Genomic DNA, 21,469 nt, shown 5'->3' with positions numbered 1-21,469 from the left:
TTCCTTTCTTAGCATATTTCCTAAATCTCCATAATCCCTTACACACCCTAACCCCAGCTGATGGACTTGCCTCTTCTTTTACTGAACAAATAGAACAATGAAAAGAGAATGTATACATTTTTTTTTCACTAAAAATCTACCAGTTTATCTCTGTGTTTTTTTATATACTCTTTTCCCTCTGTTACAATGGATAAAATATCCCCGTTTCCATTTATGGTTATTTTCTCCACTGCTGTAGTGTACTCTCTCCTTTCTCTCCCATTCCTCGATTTTGCTCCCACAATTACACCTCCCTTGTCTTGCAGCATTCATATTTTCCTCTCTGTTGGATCAAATGCCTGTCTGGATAAAAATGTACTACAGTGCATCCCATAATACAAAACAAAAAACTCTTGGGACCATATGCCCCTTTCTGGAAAAATTCCTTAAAAGTATTGTTCTCTATCTGAACTCTCATTTTTCTTGAACTTACCTCAATTAGAATTCATCTTCCTTAGTCTCACTCAACTAAAAATTACTCTCGTCAAGAGATCCAATGATCCCCATGTTGCTAAATCTACTTGTCATCTCCATTCTCTTCTAAAATTCAGTCCCATTTTTAGAATACTGGATCACTCCCTCTGTCATGGAAACCTCTCTTCCTTGCATTTGGAGCACTTCATTTTTCCGGTTGTCCTTTTGCCTCACTGGTCACTTCTCATCTTCTTTTTCCAAGACCTTCTTTTTCCCTATCTCTAAATAGTGGAGTGACCCAGGGCTCAAGACTCAGATTGATTTTATTTTCTATCTTTGTTTTTTTTTCCTTCATGACACTCAGTTTTATCTTTTAAGAAATGACGATTATGCTGGTATCTTCAAGATTTATGATTACAGCGTGAGCTTTTCCTCTGAAGCCATACTCACTTGTCCAGTTGCCTATCTGACATTTCCAGATGGGGCCACAACATGCATGTCCAGTGTGAAACTCAGGATTCGTCTCCACAAATCCACACTTCTTCGTCTCTCCTATCTCTATAAAGGAGATGTCATTTGCTGAGATGCTCAGAACTAAAATTCTGGAGGAAACTTTGGAGTCACCCTCAATTTTTCTTTTTCTCTCATATCCCATTTCTAACCCATCAGCAACAGCTAGAAGCTCCATTTTCGAATGCTAAACCCTATAGCCCTCACCAGCTACATCACTGCTAGTTGAGTCAAAGTCACTATGGGTTTTTTAGTCTTTTTTTTTTGCCTAAACTTCTCCTATAATTTAGTCTTCCTCTTCTATCTCTGCCCCCCACCTTTTCCAAACTATTCTTCACACAGCAGTCAGGGTGATCTTTAAAAATATATGAATTACGTTGTGTATCTCTTCTGCTCAAAGCCCTCAAATAGCTTCCTACCACATTTAAAATGAAATCCAACATATAGCCTAACCCCCCCTCTATGACCACCTTTTTGGTTGACTTCTTATGCTTTTTCCCTTGCATATGCTGTTCCATTGGCACTGGATATCTTACTGTCTCTAACCTACATCAAGGATTTTGTCTTTGCTTTTCAATCTATCATAATGTTCATCTCCCAATATCCACCTAGCAAACTGTTTCACTCCACTTCTATATCCGGCTTCCACTAATTCTGGTATTTCTGAGTTATCCAAGTGTCAAAATCAGTATCCCCTCTGTCCCCCCCCCCAAAAAAAACCCTTATAATCATTTTCTTTTGTGATGGGGTGATTTTACTAAAGTATTGCTTCAAATATAATTTGTAAAATTCCTTATGGAAGCAATAAATTTATGATAAATACATGCATCTTAATAACAGCATTTGTGGGGGGGGGTCCCTGGGTGGCTCAGGCGGTTGAGCATCTGACTCTTGATCTCAGGTCAAGTCATGATCTCATCGTTCATGAGATTGAGCCTTGCATCTGTGTTGTCAGCAGAAAGATAGCTTGGGATTCTGTCTGCATCTCTTTCTCTCTTTCTCAAAATAAATAAATAAACTTTTAAAAAATTAAGAAAAATGTTAAAAAAGTAAAACGGGATTTTTTTTGTAGTGCCCAGAAGCTGGAAGCAACCACATGTTGGTCAGCAGTTGGACAGAAAAACAAAATGCATTATACATATAATGGAATATTATTTGGCCTTGAAAAAGAAGGAAATTCTGACACATGTAACAACATGGATGAATCTTTAGGACATTAAACTAAGTGAAATAAAATAGTCACCAAAAAGACAAATACTGTATGATTTCACTTAGATGAAGTACCTTGAGTAAGTTAGATGTCTACAAACAGAAAGTAGAATTGTAGTTGCTAGAAGCTAGGGTTGGGCTTGGGGTGAGGAGTTATTTAAAAGATACAGAGTTCTGCCAGATAAAAAATGAATTAATGATGGGACTGTAACAAAATGACGAGTATATCTAATGCCACTGAATTGTACATTTAAACATGGTGAGATGGTAAATTTTATGTTAAGTGTATTTTGTCACAATTAAAACTTAAAAAAAGAAATTTCTAATAAAATAATAGATAATAATTTACATATAGGAGAACTTACAAGTAAACTGCAGCACATGTAAGAACAAACTAAGTAGAGGCTGGGAGTAATGGTGTAATATCTTTCAGCTACATAATATTAGAAAATAACATTACTCAGTCTCATGTGTCTTTCCAAAGATGCCATGAACTCTATATTGGTTTGTGGATGAAGGTGAGAAGGACCATTCCTTCAAGAAGTTCATCTGGTTGTTTCAAGTCTTTGATAAAGGATAGGTCTAAGGCAAAACTGAATCAACCTGAAGGCAGGAAACTTGGTTTCAGTGTGCTTCCTCCCAGTGCAATAATGTTGGGGAACATATATGTATTGTTTTAATAAACTGATGATTGAGATCACCCTTGCCTGACATTGATGTCTCTGAATCTGGAGGAAGGCTCATGTTCTGATGGTTACCGGGTCAGGAAATAAAACACAGGGTTCCAACAGTTAAAAAGAGGCTGGACGAGATACATGGGAGACTCAAAGTTGATTCCAACTGCAGTAACTATTAACCAGGTAACAGTCATTTGTTCATAAGTCAACCAGGGAGACAAAGAAATGTCAAAGGCAAAAGATGAAAGGTTTGGAATGAGGACTTAGTTTTCAAAATGTGCAGAAGGTGAGTGAAATTTATATAATGAGTGTAAATGTAAAGGGAAACCTGGAAACTATTTTCTGTTGCAAGTATTCTTCTGCAATATTTACCTTACATGAGGAGCACCTAAGACATGGTGTATACTTCAGGCTTTTCTTCCTGAGATCTAGAAATCAAAGTTGCAGGAACGTTCTCTATACATAGTTCCCTAACCGCAGAAATACTTAGTTTGTATACTTCTTGGCCCAGAAGGGGACACAATTAATTAGAAACATGATGAAGTTGTTAACAAAGGGTGATACATTAAGAAATGTTTCAGGGAACTTCAAAAAGAAAAATTGATAGCCCTAAGATAAGTTTGTTTATTCAGGTATTTAAATGCTGTTCATCATGACAGCATCTGGGTGTTTCACATCTCAGACAAACATCATTACTGGAAAAAAAAAAAAGGTAATTTCAACAACATAAAGCAAAATAATTGAACAGAATTGTTGCCTGCAGGACTGAATGACCCCAAAACAACAAAAACCTTGAATAATCACAGTGAGGAATAAAAGCAGAAGGTAAACATTTTAAGCAAAATAGAGAAACACTGGATTTAATGGACTTAACTGGTTCCCGATTTAGAGTTCTGACAGATGACTTCAAAATATGATTCCCAAATACTTGGTAAACTTGACTAAATAAGAAATACTACTGTCTCAGTTTATTTCAAATTTGCCATTATCCTGTTATTTATGAGTGCCTCATATCTGGATCACAGCATAAGATATTAAAATTTTTTTTTAATGTTCATTTACTTTTGAGAGACAGAGAGAGACAGAGTGTGAGTGGGTGAGGGGCAGAAAGAGAGGGAGACACAGAATCCGAAGCAGGCTCCAGGCTCCAAGCTGTCAGCACAGAGCCCGACGCGGGGCTCAAACTCACAAACTGTGAGATCATGACCTGAGCGAAGTCGGATACTTAACCAACTGAGCCACCCAGGTGCCCCCAGCACAAGATTATTTTAAAACAGAGTTTCTTTCCCCTTGAATCTGTCTTTTAAGACATTGCCATACTAATCTGCCAAGGAATACCTTTCCATTAATGGAATTAAATTTGGTCAACCTTCCTTAAAGAACCTGACCCAAATTTCCTTGTCCTATGTTTTAGAATTGTAATCCATGTTAACTAAGGCCCTCACTTTGTATAAAAACCATTCTGAGTCTAAAATTTTGTCCACTTTTGGAGCTCTAATCCATCTCTCTCTCCCCCCTTCTCTCACCCTCTCTCCCTCCCTTTCTCTCTCTCTCTCTCTCTCATCAATTTGTTTAAACTAAAAAAAACTTACAAAAACAGTTCACCCCTTTTTTACCCTCTTCCCCAACCCATGTCTCTGGCAACCAGCAATCTGTTCTCTGAATTTGTGGGCTTGGTTTTTGTTTATCTATTTATTTTTAGATTCCACATATAATAGAGCTCAGGCAGTACTTATCTTATTTCTGTCTGACTTATTTCACTTCACATGATACCTTCAAGGCCCATCCATACTATTGCAAATGATAAGATTTTATTCTTTTTAAATAAATTTTTAAATGTTTATTTATTTTTGAGAGAGAGAGAGAGAGAGGGAGAGAGAGAAATCAGGGGAGGGGCAGAGAGAGAGGGAGACAACAGAATCTGAAGCAGGCTCCAGGATCTGAGGTGTCAGCACACATGCCTATGCTCAAATTCACAAACCGTGAGATCATGACCTGAGCTGAAGTTGGACACTTAAGCAATTGAGCCACCCAGGCGCCCCAATTTTATTCTTTTCTATGGTCAAACAATGTTCCACTGTACATATACCCCACAATTTCTTTATCCTTTCATCCAGTGATGATACTTAGGTTGTTTTCATATCTTGACTACAATACATAATGTTACAATGAATATGAAATGCATATATCTTTTCAAGTTAGTGTTTTTATCATCTTCACATAAATACCCAGATAAGGAATTGCTGGATCGTATGGTGTTTCTGTTTTTAATTCTTTGAGGACCCTCCACACTGATTTCCAAAGTGGCTGTACCAATTTACATTCTCACATCAACAGTGTACAAGGATTTCCTTTTCCCTACATCCTTGCCAACACTTATTATTTCTAGTCTTTTTGGTAATAGCTATTCTAACAGGTGTGAGGTGATATCTCATTGTGATTTTGACTCATATTCCCTGATGATTAATGATACAGAGAATCTTTTCATGTACCTGTTGGCCATCTGTATGTCTTTTTTGAAAAAATGTCTATTCAGACCTTCTGTCCATTTTTTAGTAGGATTGTTTTGCTATTGAGCTGTTTGAATTTTTTAATATGTATTTTGGATTTAGCCCATTGTCAGGTATATTATTTGCAAATATTTTCTTCCAGTCAGTAGGTCACCATTTCATTTTGTTGATGGTTTCCTTTGCTGTGTAGAGCTTTTTGGTTTGATGCAGTCCCACTTGTTTATTTTTGCTTTTTTTTTTTTTTTTTCTTTTTTTGCTTTTGGTGTCAGATTCAAAAGTCATGTCAAGGAGCTGACTGTTTATGTTTCCTTCTCAGAGCTTGATATCATGTTTGTGCTCAAGTCTTTAATCTATTTTGAGTTACTTTTTGTATATGGTGTAAGATGGTGGGCCAGTTCCATTCTTTCGTATGTCACTGTCCAATTTTCCCAACAGCATTTGTTGAAGAGACTGTCCTTTCCTTGTATGTTCTTGGCTCCTTTGTCATAAATTAGCTGTCGTATATGTGTGGGTTTATTTCTGGGCTCTCTCTTCTGTTCCACTGATCTACATGTCTGTTTTTATGCCAACAGCATACTGTTGTAGTTACTACAGCTTTGTAACATAGTTTGAAATCTAGGTGCATGATGCCTCCAGCTTTGTTCTTCCTTCTCAAGAACAAAAGCCTAGATTATTCAGGGTTTTTTTTTAATGGTTCCATACAAATTTGAGGAGTGTTTGTTCTGTTTCTGTGAAAAATGTCATTGAGACTTTGATAATTATTTTCTTAATTTCTCTTTCTTATATTTCATAATTAGTGTATAGAAATGCCACAGATTTTTGTGTATTCATTTTGTATCCTGCAACTTTTTCGAGTTCATCTGTTAGTTCTAACATATTTTGATGGAGCCTTAAGATTTTTCTCTATATAACATGTCATCTGTAAATAGTTACAGTTTTACTTCTTCCTTTCCAATCAGAGGTCTTTTTTGTTTTCTTCTTGTCTAATTGCTCTGGCTAAGACTTCCAATACCTTGTTGAATAAAAGTGTTTAGAATGACCATTTTTTCCTGATCTTACAAAACAAAACAAAACAAAACAAACCTTCAGTTTTTCACCATTGAATATGATATTAGCTATGGGGTTGTCATATATGGCCTTTATTATGTTGAGGTATACTCCCTCGGTACATGTTTTGTTGAGAGTTTTTATCATGAATGGGACGTTGAATTTTGTCAATGCTTTTTCTGAATCTGTTGAGATGCTCATATGATTTTTACCCTTCATTTTGTTAATGGGGTTTATTAAATTGATTTGTAAATGTTGAAATATTCTTGAATCCTTGGAATAAATCCCACTTATTATAGTGTATGATCCCTTTAATGTATTGTTGAACCTGATTTCCTAATATTATTTTAGGTTTATTGTTTTATTTTAGGAGAGAGAGAAAGTGCCTGTGTGTGTGAGCAGAGTAGGGTCAGTGGGGACAGAGAGAGGGAGAATCCCAAGCAGGCTTGACAGGGCGAACTCACGAACCACGAGATCATGACCTGGGCTAAAATCAAGAGTCAATGCTTAACCAACAGCCACTTAGATGCCCCTGCTTTGCTATTATTCTGTAGAGAATTTTTGCATCTATTTTCATCAGGGATATTGGCCTGTAATTTCCTTTTCTCGTGGCATCCTTGTCTGGTGTTGGTGTCAGGGTAATGCTGGCCTCATGAATTGAGTTTGGAAGAGTCTCCTCATCTTCTATTTTTTGGAAGAAGAGTTTGAGAAGGAATGGTGTAAATGTTTGATAGAATTCACCAGTGAAGTTATCTGTTCATGGTCTTTGATGTGAGGTTTTTAGTTACTGATTCAAAGCCTTTAGTTTAAAAGCTGTTAGTTCACTACTTTGCAGAGACATTTTTCTCTTGATTGCTTTATAATAACACACTTCAATTGCTTAAATATTGTTGTCTCCACTTCTCCTTTTCTTGTCCTCCAATCCCTCCTTTGGCACACACACAAAGCTCTCTTGTAACTGTTCAGTTTAACACTTCTATAATTTTTTTCTTTTTCTTTTCTTAGTGTTTGTTTTGTTTTGTTTTGGTAATCACCTTAACCTGTGTTTCAGTTTTCCCGATACTGTTCTAATTTAAGACATACTTGGATGATAAACATTTTCCATAACATTTCCATGTCTTCATCTTTCTGAACACCTCCTCTTGGCTGATCCCAACCTAACCTTTATTACAAAAATGAGTTTAAGGTGCAGTTGTTCATAATCCTCCAACAATTTTGACCCCCGCTAAATTTGTTATATTTATTTGTGAAATGCTGCTTTTTTTTATTATTATTATAAGTGTTTCCTTCTCATTGTCTACAGTGAAAAACTTCCATTTCAGGAAGGAAGGAAAAAAGAAAGAAAGAAGGAAAGAAAGAAAAAAAGAAAGAAAGGAAAAAAAGAAAGAAAGAAAGAAAGAAAGAAAGAAAAGAAAACATTTAGATCTTAAGGCCAAAATAGTATCTTTTATACTTTTTAACATGGCAAAGCACAACAAATGTGATGATATCATAGATTCTCAAATATTTGCTAAATTATGAATTAGTATAATCTCTGTATATAATATTAATTCTATTTTTTTATAAACAAATATGCTTCTAATAAATTCCCTGGATCAGTGTTAGTATAAGACATTCTGTGAACTTCTCTCTACAGATACTATTTTCTATCTGTAATGTAAAACCTAAATGGAGTGAGGTGAAGTAGTGTTTGATTGTTACCTACTTACGTTTATGCTTATATTTTACTTCATATTTTTATTTATGCCTGCATAGACATGGAAATATCAAATAATATGGCACTAATATTAAGTAAACTGAAGAAGTAACTATTATCCAGCTATGAATATAAGAATATTCATTGAAAGTTCCTTAAAGATCAAAATACCTCAAAGTAGAAAAATCATTCAAATGACTTCCAAGAAGCAAGAATATGGTGTGTTTCAGAAAACAGCAACAAGGGCAACAACAACAACAAAAAATGTGTCTACACACACACACACACACACACGTGCGCGTGCAACTTGTTTTTTGAGGCCAACAAAGTTTTACAGTTTACAGCATATGGATTACTATGTCATACCATTTCATTGTTTTTCCTCTACCACTGATCCAAAATACCAGTATTTCTCATAACACAGATGAGAAGATTCTGCCTTAAATATTTTTAGCATTTTGTTTTAAGAACTATATATATATATATATATATATATATACACATATATACACATATAGTATATATGTGTGTGTGTGTGTGTGTGTGTGTGTGTATGCACGTATCACCATGAACTCAAGCAGCTGAAGTGCCTTTATTTTCAGATGATTTTTTAATTTCAAAGAAGCATTAGGATCATATATAAAAGTATTTTCTTCACCAAGTTAATTGTAAGTGACTTATATCTGGAAAGGGGGTGTGGTGCACTCCCATTAGTTCAGTCTTAAAGAGCTGTTTTGTTGTTGTTGTTTTTAATGTGGCAGATTAAAACCATTATGTGCCATCAAAGCAAATTGATCTCTTTTCCTTTTTATAGGATGTAATAGTGAGGCACATTTCTGAGTGTGAAAATAGAACAAACTTTCCTCACTCATGTTTCATAAACTCTGCTTGGAACCATGTAATGCCTGCTGTTTTTTCATAACCATGGATTTGTAGATTCAAAAGTTCAAAATGGTTTATTCTTTTATCAGAAAAATCAATCATACAATTTATTTGCTGCCAGAAGTTTGCAATTAGATCTCATTCACTACCACATGGTTGAAGAAGTCGATAGATGGGTGTGTTAGAAACTGTGTTCAACAAACATTAAAAAGATATCAGCTCATCGCCAAGCAAAGTGTCTTAAACTGAATTGAACAAATACTCTGAACAAAGAAGTTAAAAAAAATCTATTTCTCTTTTCGATTCTTAAAACAAACTGCTAAAAGTATTTAAGGTAGAATCCTCTCAGCTATGTGGTGAGAAATACTGATATTTTGGATCAGTGGTAGAGAAAAGAAAAAGTGGAATCATATGACACAGTACTCAATGTGCTATAGTCTTTAAAATTTTGTTGGCCTAGGAAAACAAGTTGCATGTAAGAAGGTACATAATGAGATGATTTTGATTGCAAAGAGATTCAGAATCATAATAATAAGGTATATTTTACATATTTTCCCTGTGGGGTTTGCTTTACTTATAAACTCATCCAAACTATAACCTCAAGAGTTTTAAGTCCTTTTCCTTTTCTTTTCTGATTAGGAAAGTAACAGCAGCAACAACAACAACAAAACTCTGAAATGATGTTCACCAAGTTTCAACCATCTTAGTGGTACTTAGTACTCTTTTGGTGATGGAGTGTTGAATAATACTTATTTTTTTCCTTCTGCTCTTTTGTATTTGCCACATTTCCTCATATTTGTTTTAAGTCTATTTTAATGAAGTAAAACATTGTAGATAAAGCTAAAGTTACCAGTGTCCTTCCCTTGTATCCTGTTGTGCTAGAAACAATGCTTAACACACATTGTATAAATTTCCAGTACATCTCCTGGTTTTGTGTGTGTATATGTGTGTGTGCGTGTGTTCGTGTGTGCGTGTGCGTGTGTGTGAGAGAGTGCAATGTATAATATTACTTTATGTGAGTTTCATTCAAATATTGAGCATAATATTGCAATTTCCTTTTTTCATCATTTTGCCCTCTATGATAACGGTATATGCTATGTAGTTCATTCCTTTCCTTCTATATATAGTATTGCACCATAGAGTAGATAACACATCTTATCTATCTGTAAGTGTGTTGATGGACATATAAAATTATTTACAATTATTTCTTATTATAGAAAGAACTAAAATGGAAATCCTTGTACACATATTTTAGTGCACCTGTGCACCAATGTTTAAAATATTTTATATGTAGAATAGAATGGCTGGTTTGAAAGACATATAATTAATTCACAACTGGCTTTTGCCAAATTTTTCCCAAATTATTGTAACATTTTATACTCTCATAAATATGATGACAATTTGCCCCAAACTCCTTCCAATATGTAATATCAAATTTAAAGGATTTGATCAATATAAGTAATATTATTTTCTTTGTAAACTGGCACTTCTCAGATTATTTAAAAAATGTTTGGGGCTTATTATATTTTTACTGGGCTCTTGGAATCCTCTTCAGTGAATTGCTTTACATTAAATCTTGTCATTTTTTTCCTATTGGGATTTATGTTTTTTTCTTATTGAACACAAAAATGCTAATGGATAAAAATCATTTATCTGTTACAGAGCAGCATTATTGTGTCTTAGTCTGCCTTAGCTTACTTTTTTACTTTTTCTTATGGTGACTTTATTCATGCAGAAGTTCATAGTTTTGATATAATCAAATTAATCAAACTGTAGTTTATAAGATTTATTTATGTATTGGATTTAAGAAATCTTTCACTACCATATATGGGGCATATTCTCCTACATTCTCTTCTAATATTAAAAATTTTTTTCTATGTTTATTTATTTTTGAGAGAGAGAGACAGAGCGTGAGCGGGGAAGGGGCAGAGAGAGGAGACACAAAATCCAAAGCAGGCTCCCGGCTGTCAGCACAGAGCCCGACACGGAGTTTGAACTCACACACTGTGAGATCATGACCGAGCTAAAGCCGGATGCTTAACCGACTGAGCCACCCAGGCACCTCATTCTCTTGTAATATTTTTAAGTTGTATTTTTCCCAAGTTATTTCCACCATCTGGAATTATTTTATATAATATAAGGACCAAATGTTTTGTGCATCTTTTATGCCAAGACAATCATTCTAACATCGTTTACTTAATAGTGTTACCTTAGCCACTGATTTGTAAAGTTCTCTCTACCAAAATCCTATAGTTGCTTGGGCCTATTTCTAGGTTTCTATTCTATTCCACTTGTGTATTTTCTTTCTAATCCTGAATCACATTTATAACAAGCTGTGATATCTGACAAAAAGGAACCTTTTATTCTTCTGTTTTACTCTTTACCCCAGAATTATCTTGCTATTTTTGCTCATTCTCATAAAGTTGAAAATGTTTGTCCAAGACCCACAAGGCACCCCTTTTGAGATTTTCATTGTAATTGCATTGCACTGATAAATTTGACTTCTGTGCCACATAAAGTCTGCCATTCGTGAACTTGTTATACACTTTCATCTATTCAGAGCATCTTTTGTTCTGCAACAGGTCATAATCTTTGATTCCATAAAGAACTTGTACATGTGTGCCAACTATTTCCCCCTAAATATTTTAGTTTATGTTGGAATTGCAAATAGATAATTTTTACTACCACATTTTTTTAGTTATTTGGTAATTGCTGATCTAATATACAACAAATTTGCTGAATATTCTAGGTAGCTCTAATAATTGATAGATTCTCTTTGGTTTTCCTGGAGACAAACAGAGTCCACAAATAACTGTGTATTGTGTTCCTTTAAGATATTTTGCCTCGTGTTTCTGTCAAGTTCAATGTGAAACAATTGGGATTTAGAAGTCATCTTTGTCTTTGTTCAAATTTGTGACTCTTTTATGTGATTTTTTTTTAAGTTTGGTATATAACTTTCATCAGGTTAAGAGAACTCCCTGCTGTTTGTAATTTGATGAGAACTTAAAAGATGGATTAATTACTAATCCATTAAACATTTTGATGGACCTCTCTGGTGGTCATCAGATCAACCAGAATTTGAAATTCAGTTTTTGATTCATATTCTGATTGGAACATCAACATTACATTATCATTAGAATTGTTTTAAAAATGCACTTCCCAGTTGAATAAAATATAAGTTTATTTTTACGAGGTTATGACAAATAGAAGAATTTAAATACCGGTAGAAGAGCACAGTAAATATCTACTGGAGTCAGTTCCCCATGGTTGTGCATTATCTTGAATTTTCCCCAGAAATAGAAATTTTTAAAAAAAGCAGTTGCCAAATACATCAAAGAACACCAATCTTCTGCAACTAGCTGCATGACTTGAAGTCTTAATACTGTATTGGTCATAATTGATGCAATGGGGCTATTACTTTATTAGGATCTCTATAATTGTCTATCAATCACCAGTAGTCGTTAGCCTTTCTCACACACCAGACTACACTGTTAAAGAAGGAATTTGTGGGCATAAATACCTCGATGTCTAACATATTCTTAATTAAACCTGAAATTTCTTGATGGCTCCAAGTATTCTACATTGTTTTAGATTAATTCTAATTAGTCTTTAATTCTAAAGTTTTCAATCTTAATGCCCATTTAAAACATGACGATGAATAGGATTGTGTGAGGTTCTGTTCCTCAGCAGTTTGGCTTCTCATTCTTACATAGTATCTCAATAAGCACCCTGGTAGGCTGAAGCAACAAATATTCGTAGCTTTTGAAAACAAATTCCTCGGGGCGCCTGGGGGTCTTAGTTGGTTAAGCGTCTGACTTTGGCTCCAGTCATGATCTCACAATTCGTGGGTTTGAGCCCCTCGTCAGGCTCTGTGCTGACAGCTCAGAGCTTGGAGCTTTCTTCAGATTCTGTGTGTCTGTCTCTGTCCCTCCCCCCATTCATGCTGTCTGTCTCTTTCCCTCTCAAAAATAAATAAGCATTAAAAATAATAATAAAAAATAAAATAAAATCCTTTTCTGAAACATACTTTCACTTGTAAACCTGAATAATCATGTCATAATCATAATCATATTTAATTTAGTTACATTGACCTTTAACCTTTCTTAATTCTTTGATGTTTTTATTTTATTTTTGGGAGAGAGCGACAGAATACGAACAGGGAGGGGCAGAGAGAGAGGGAGACACAATCTGAAGCAGGCGCCAGGCTCTGAGCTGTCGGTGCAGAGCCTGACCGGCTCGAACCCAGGGACTGTGAGGTCATGACCTGAGCTGAAGTTGGACAGCCACCGACTGAGCCACCCAGGGGCCCGACCTTTAACTGTTTATCAGTATATTTAGATTATGACAACATGTTGTGCGCTGATGTCCAGCAATCCCTGTAGATGTATCTTCACCACCCTGGGTGACTTTTCTTAAACCTATACACATGACCATGATTTCCCTAGCATTTGCACGGAAAACATGGCTATTGTATTTCTCCGAATCATAGTTCTCTCCTTAATCTCACGCATTTTTAATCAGCATGGGTCCCAGAGACTCTAGATTTCTCTTTGGGTCATTACTAGATTATTAATAGTCATAAAACCTAGGATAATTTGAAAGAATTTGATATGGTCCTTTTCTAGTTTGATTTGAGGGCTTGATGAAGTAGCCAGAAAATCTACTCACTTATATTGATCCATTAAAATGTTAGCGGCTACCCCAGCTATCACCTTCTTTTTTGGGGTAATTTGTAAATGAATTATCTGAACATTTCCATCCAGTTTAATCATCCATAGGTTTTCTTCATCCTTATTTTTATTGTTTCTTTTTTTTTTGTGAATAATGCTAACCTTTTTTCCTTCACTTAACCTCATTTGTGGGAGCTGAGTTGGTAGATTCCCATAAACCTTCCTCATTTAATTGTGCTCACAGTACCAGCTGCTACGGTAACAGGGTGGGATCATTGACAGGACCTAGAAAACTTCAGTGAACATACTCACATAGGCTTTTATTAAAGGTACCATATAGCAGGTAAACAGAGAGAGGTCCAGAAACTCCAGGCACAGCTCCCAGCATCCTTTCTCAGTTGCACAGGATGCTTTGTCTCCAGATTGTTAACCAACAAGATACACAGAAAGATACCTTAGCCTCAAGGAAGCTATGGTGCAAAGCCAAGGAGAGTCTTCTATACCTCCCTGGTCCTAAAACTAGACTGGGGAACTGGTTAAACTAGGTGCAAAGAATCAGTCATAGCCCTGTATCAGACACCAGCCACAAGTTCATCATGTCCTTATACAAGTTGTCTATGATTTATGTTATCTCTTCTTATTTCATTTGAAAAATAATTACAATAGAATAAAAGAACATGGTCTATATGATTGATTTTTTGAAAGATTTTCAGACTTGTCTTAAAGCCTGAAGATTGTTTTATTTTCTCATAAATGTGTGCTTGAGAAGGAAATGGATTCTATAATTGCTAGAAGTAGGTAGCATAGATATATGTCTTTTCAACCAATTTGTCAATTAAGTTTTTCAAGCCTTTTAAAACCCTATTAATTATTTTGTCCATATCACCTATCAGTTAGTGAGGTAGGGATATTAGAGGGATTTTATCGTGTTGGATTTGTCGATACCTACATGCAATTATGTCAAGTTTTCCTTATATATTTGAAGATGCATTATTATGTTCACCCATGTTATACAGTTTTTAATCACACCGGTGAATTTAGGTTTCTCTTAAAACTATACTGTTACTACTTTTCTCTAAAGTATATTTTATATGATATTAGCACCAGTACAATTTTTAAGTTGTTCTTATCTTGGTATATTTTTTCTAACATTTTATTTTCAATATTTCTGTGGTTTTTATATTTATTTTTTATAAAATTATATAACTATATTTTTAAAAAGTTAATATTAGAATATCTATCGTTTAACTGACAATATAGATTATTTATTTGAATTATTTCCTCTATCTTATCTTCTGCTTTTTATTTACCATGACTTTTTCTGTTTTCTTTAACTTTCTTTCACTGCATTCTTTCCCCCACCCCCTTACTGTTTTGAAAGTTACATACATAGTGCTTATTCTTTTTTCAGAAGCACAGTCCTGCAAAAAATAAAGCTAATCAAAGTTTCTACTTTCCTCAGATCACTTTAAATCTGACCACTTTCTCCTGTTATAAATGCTGTTTTGAGGAGCTACCTTCCAAAGGGATGTATGCGCCATTGTCTGGAAGGACCTCTTCTCTTAATGGTTATAGAATCCAATTCTATTCAGATTTAATTTTCAATGAATACTTCATGAGATCCCACCTGTGTAAACCTGAATATAAAATGGTCACATTAATGACCCGAGTGTTCGTTGTTATGTAAGTAGCTTTTGATGACGATTCACTGTGCCTCTATCTGTTCTGTACTCTAATATACACATCTCATATCACTCTATCTGTGTGTATATTTCTCATAAGAATGTCCCTTTCTTTTCTCCTCTATCAGCTCCTTTATAGTTTGTGAGACAGTGCAATAACTTCTTATGCAATATAAGTTTTTTTTTCAAATTTTTCACTTTTAAACATTGCTGTATATAGTAGGTAATAATACATTTAAAAAATTGAAATAAAATTTGTATACCAAGATGCTAATATTACCTTCTAGTTAGTAGTCATATTGCCTTCATTTCATTGATTTGTTTATTCACGGTAACCTATCGAATTATGATACATATAGTGATAAGCTCGCAACAGTATTTTAACACTAAAATGTATTCAACATGAGCTATTTCAGGAAAAAATAAAATGCAAACCTGTAAGCAGAAGTCTATGTTTTTAATAATTAAAATGTAAATGAAATATATTTGAAGGTATGTTCTCATAAATCAATAAAAACACTATGCTAACAGCTATAGTTTTGAAATGAATATAGTTTTTCCCAGTTTTGAAACAAATGCTTTAAAAATGATATTTATCAGTAGTGTATCAAGAATCCTTTTTTTTCAAAGATCAATTTTGTTTTGCACTATTTTGGTTTACTTGATAAACAATATTCTTCACATGAATAACATTCTTTTTTTTTTTTTTTTTCTTTTTTCAACGTTTATTTATTTTTGGGACAGAGAGAGACAGAGCATGAACGGGGGAGGGTCAGAGAGAGAGGGAGACACAGAATCGGAAACAGGCTCCAGGCTCTGAGCCATCAGCCCAGAGCCCGACGCGGGGCTCGAACTCACGGACCGCGAGATCGTGACCTGGCCGAAGTCGGACGCCTAACCGACTGCGCCACCCAGGCGCCCCCATTCTTTCTCAAGAAAAGTCAGAATTGAATTTTTTAGCTCAAATGTAATTTGAAGTCTAAATTATTCTTTAAAAAACAAATGCATTAACTTATTGCTATACTTTATTTCAGGACTCATGAAACTTAATTTTGCCTTTGAGGATTACCTTGTTTTTGCTCAGGGGTCTGAAAATCTGAAATTTGGTAAAAACCCTCTCTAATTGTGGCTTTTAAATCAAAATTTATTTTTCACAATATTTGTGAAATTTTATGTCTTTTCCATTTCTAGATTTCTAGATTATAATATTGAGCCCTCAATTGTATTTTTGAAGTACCTCACTGATAAGAACCATCCTATATTAACTTGAATTTTTGAAACAGGTTTACTCATAAGAGAGTCAAATGATTCTATCATTCCTAATTGGCAGTTTATGACCTAACGTATTGCCTCTATGGTCTAAAATCTGACTAATCATGTAGGATATGTTCTACTTAAGAAGTTGAAGATTGATACCTCAATTCATTATAAGTAAAAGCAAAATAAAGAATTTTCAAAAATATTAATTGTGTCGTGTACAATATTAAAATCAAGGAAATGTATATCTCTGCCTTTGCCTTCAATATATTTACAATTTTGCCAGCAAGGTAAGTACTAAGTATATAAAAAGTTAAATAATAATAGAAAGATAAAAAAAATAAAACACTTAACTGCAGTAAATGTCATTTGATTAGTCAACAAGGGAGTAATATAGACAAAACTGGCATTAGTTCAAAGGAAGAAAAAACTTAAAAACAAAATCCTTTAAGGATGATTATGCCCTGAAACTAAAAGTTATTTGCATGTCTAGATACTTTGAGGATAATGAAAGGCAATTTAGTCTAGCTAAAAGATAATACTAGCCTTTGTCTGGTAACTGGTAATGAAACAACTTAGCTTGAAATGTACAACTCATCAATTATTGATGTATGAACATTCCCATCTTTCAACTTGTGAACTGAATTAGTTTTGGTTCATTAACACTACCCAAAAGTCATCTATTTTAATATGCATTTGGGTGATCATATTTGAATTGTAAATACTTCCATTCATTTTTTTTCCTTTCCTATCTTAGCTTTTGTGTAAATCAATTTACTAGCAAAATAAAGAGAAGTTTCTTCTGCACCACACAGCCATGAGAGAGGTAGGCTCAAATCATAACCACTTTATATGAGTGCTTTAAAAATATTACAACAGTTATATCTCCTGAAAAACATAAGGAATTAGTTAAACTCTTACATAGTTGTATATATGTAAACACAGTTAAAGAGGATGTTTTAATATACTTGAGCATAAGTGCAGTACTTGAGATTTAATCCAAAATATGAGATACTCCAGACAATCCTTCCTATACTACAATGCATAGATTAGATCTATTGTTTTGTTTTAGGAAAAGCTATATGAAAGAGAGGGGTACATGTAGAAATCAAGATCTACACGGGTTAGGTAACTTGTCTACAGGTATGGAGCTATTGGATTACAAACTCAGCTCTCTATGACTCCAAATTGTATGGTCTGATTATTGTACAATACAACATTATTATAGTATGTTGGTCTCTCTTGGAAGTAGATTCCCAGGTGGAGTTAAGTTTGCAGGGAATATCTTTAAGATCAACATTTGCGAAAAGGAAGCAGGGTTGGATAGATAAAGAAATCAATCGGCAATGCAAACCCAACAATAATTTTTTTCCAAGATCCTGGGGAACTCTGGAGTTGAAATGCACTATCAGAATCATTCCATGTTGGGAAGAAACAGATGGGCCTTTATAACCACATCTATCAGCTCTGGGCCACTCAGCAAAGGTGTGATGTGACAGAAATTTGGGTACTTGCAGTGAGAGATGAAGTGGAGGAGAAAGCTGTTCTTTGCCACTGAGACGATGCCTGAAGTTATTGACAGCTGAAGACTCTCTGTCAGCACTTTATCCATCTGAAGCAATCTTTCCTGAAAGAGGATCCAGATTAAATATTTCTGTATCCACTACAATCCCCGTCTTGCACGGCCCAGCTCCATATCTTTGTGGTCAGAATGCCCATCCTCTGCTGGTCTTGATGCCTTATCTAGTAGTATGACTTCGACACTTATTTCTGAGGAATCTGAGCCTCTGAGTATCTTTGCTGTTTTCAGGCACCTGCCAGCCAAAATTAAATGAGGAAGTACGTCATTTAAGAGTCATTTAGGAGTCACCCAACTGGATTACCTGGCTCCACGTGTGTTCTTTCCTGACCTCATTGTGGAAAAGTATCCTGATGATAAAGGTTTAGTGCTTCTGCCAAAATAGTGACTGCGTTCTTACTGGTCCATGGATTCAGGAAGCCTGAAATACCCAGATGGTAGCATTAGCTTATAGTTCAAGGACTCATGCTGTGGGGTATGAGTGCCAAATTAGCTCCCCTCTTGCATAATAATATCTTTAACCCAGAGTTACAAGATTGGGAAACACAAATTCACCCAATTCACCCACTGAGAATAAATTGTTATTATTTTATTGTATTTTATTATTTTATTTTAATTTTTAAATTTTATTTAATAATCTTTATACCCAACGTGGGGATTAAACACATGACCCCAAGATCAAGAGTCGCATGCTCTTCTGACTGAGCCAGCCAGGTGTCTATGGATGATGGCGTTTTAAACTCGTGCTTCTCCTCTGAGCTAGGATTTTGGTTATTTGTTTAACAGACTATTCCAAGCAGATTTTGGGTGGCATAGTGTGTGATATGACAGTAAACAGAAAGATCATCAGCCCACTCTCATGTCTCCTTTACTGTAAAATGACGTCCTGCAGCCAGAAAAGGAAGGGGTTCCAATACAGGCAACCTTCCACCAAGTGAATAATTATTATCAAGGAATGGTACCTTATCAGGGTACAGCATTGATCTCAGTTGTTGGCAGGTTGAACCTTTGCCATCCTCGGGAGCTATATCAGCCATGGGTAAGCAAGACCTCTTGCCTATGTGTCTGTACATAATCTCCATCTCTGCCAACATGGCCACTTTGTCCATAAACCCATTGTACTAGCAATAGGGTGGACAATGACAAAAGATGAATGATTTCAACTAATTGAGTGATTTTGTCTATATGGTTGATCGGTGCCTCTTCCATGAAAAATTATTTCTGATAGGCATTAACATATGGTACAAAGATCCCTATTCTCCCATTTTCACTTGTACCTCTATGATCCTCTACCCCAGACCTTTTTATCTCTTTTTATCTCAGGTTTCTGACCAAGCCATTCCCCACTGCCGATAAATCAGGCTACTTCTCATTCTACATAAAATGGCTAACAGTTGTACCTCCCAAAGATGTTTGGGAGCTTTTGGTAAGATTTTTCACAAGTTCGTTTTACAGCCACTAACGTGTGAGGTTATAGCACAGCTAGTGTTCATTTTCTGCTTGAACCCATATACCAGGTCAATCCCTCTACAAGCCAAGCTTGGATTTTTTTTTTCCTTTTTCATTATCTGTATCAAAAGATCGTTGATATGGCTTTAAGATGAGCTGAGGTTGAAGCACAGTCAAAGCAAGGACAGAAGGCATGGGCTTCCTGCTCGTGTTTGTGCCCTTTAAGAGGGAACAAACTGGCTTGTATCCTCTTAGAACCCTCTTGGAACCTATCTCATGAAAGGTAGTTCTATATCCATGGTCATGTGTCCTATCTCTATTAGGACACAATAGCATGTCAGGACTTGTTTTAAACAATAAAGAATAAAATTCTCCACTGGAGGTGACATAGTTTTTATCCTAATACCAGAAGTTGACCTTTTGATTTTCCTACTGGGACTTGCCAGACTTGCCATAAACTCCACACAACAGTTTTTCTCAACACTGATTTATTTTTTTAATTTTTTTAAAATTTATTTTTGAGAGAGAGACAGAGTCTGAGCAGGGGAAGGTTAGAGAGAGACGGAGATACAGAATCCAAAGCAGGCTCCAGGCTCTGAGCTGTCAGCACAGAGCACCACACAGGGCTTTAACTCAGGAACCATGAGATCATGACCTGAGTTGAAGTCGGATGCTCAACTGACTGAGTCTCCCAGGTGCCCCAACACTGATATTTCTAATTGCTCAGGATCTGTTGGGGTATATCACTTAAGTGGCTGGACATGTTCTCCAATCCATTTCTGTTCTAAGACCTATCAAAGCTCGTAGCCTTTCATATCACACAGTGTATGGCAGGTGTGGTATTCCTAGGTATGGCAAATACCAGCTGTGGAACACAAAGAAACATAATGGGGGTTATGTTTCTTTTGTCATGGTGTGAGGTGCAAGATGAAATTATTTATATTTAGTTCTGAATGGAGTATTCTGGCCTCCCCTTAACCACTAAAAACTTTGCTGTTATGGCAGACACATAAAAATTTGCAGTGGTTACACTCTACTTTCATTTTTCTTTTCTTTTCCTTTTTTTTTTTTTTTTTTTTTGACAGGAAGCAGGATTTATTGGTAGGCATGAATGGGGAAACGCAGTGCTGAGGTTCTCATGAGTGCTGAGCCCACCATTTGTCCAAGGGGTCACTGATTAGGGATGTGTTTGACCCCACAACCATCTGGGATGAGCTGCTTTTCAGCCACCATGTCTTCAAATTTGTCTGCATTAAACTTAGTAAAGCCCCATTTCATGGAAATGTGGATCTTCTGGCAGCCAGGGAACTTGAACTTGGCCCTCTGTAGGGCCTCAATCACATGCTCCTTGTTCTGCAACTTGGTACAGATGGACATGATGACTTGGCCAGTGTGGACCCTGGCCATTGTGCACTGGGGCTTTCCAAAAGCACCCCACATACCTGTCTGGAGCCTGTCTGCTCCAGCACAGGACAGTATCTTTTTGATACAGATGGCATGGAAGGGGTGGAGTTGCACTCGGATGTGAAACCATCTTTGCCACAGATTTTCACCATGTACTTTTTGGCGCAAATATAGGCAGCCTCCAGGGCTTCAGAGGAAATCTACGCATTCATTTGACACCATGTGGCCACATAGTGGGAACTCATCCACTTTGGCCTTCTTCCACCCCAGGTCAAAAATGTGGGTCTTGGCATCAGGGAGGCCTCTGCCGAAGCAAGACATTGGATACAACTTGTTCTTACAATACCAGTAACACCGGGTGGGGCAGTGGCCCGTGGCAACACCGAGATCTTCAGTGGTGCATGGAAGGAAAAGAGCTTACTCTCCTTTCTAGGTATTTTTCCA

At 35.8% G+C, this 21,469-nt stretch overlaps 1 pseudogene; it reads right to left on the bottom strand.

Annotated features, from left to right (window-relative positions):
- Nucleotides 1–20,709: 20,709 nt before the first annotated feature.
- LOC112868208 (large ribosomal subunit protein uL16-like) lies at nt 20,710–21,153 on the bottom strand (annotated as a pseudogene).
- Between the last annotated feature and the right edge of the window lie 316 nt (nt 21,154–21,469).

This window comes from Puma concolor, chromosome D3 (genome assembly GCF_028749965.1).
Source record: "Puma concolor isolate L17-30 chromosome D3, mPumCon1.1.hap2, whole genome shotgun sequence".
In the NCBI taxonomy this organism is placed as follows: Eukaryota; Metazoa; Chordata; class Mammalia; order Carnivora; family Felidae; genus Puma; species Puma concolor.
Note: the sequence above shows the minus strand (reverse complement) of the source record. Positions and strands in the feature narration are given on the sequence as shown.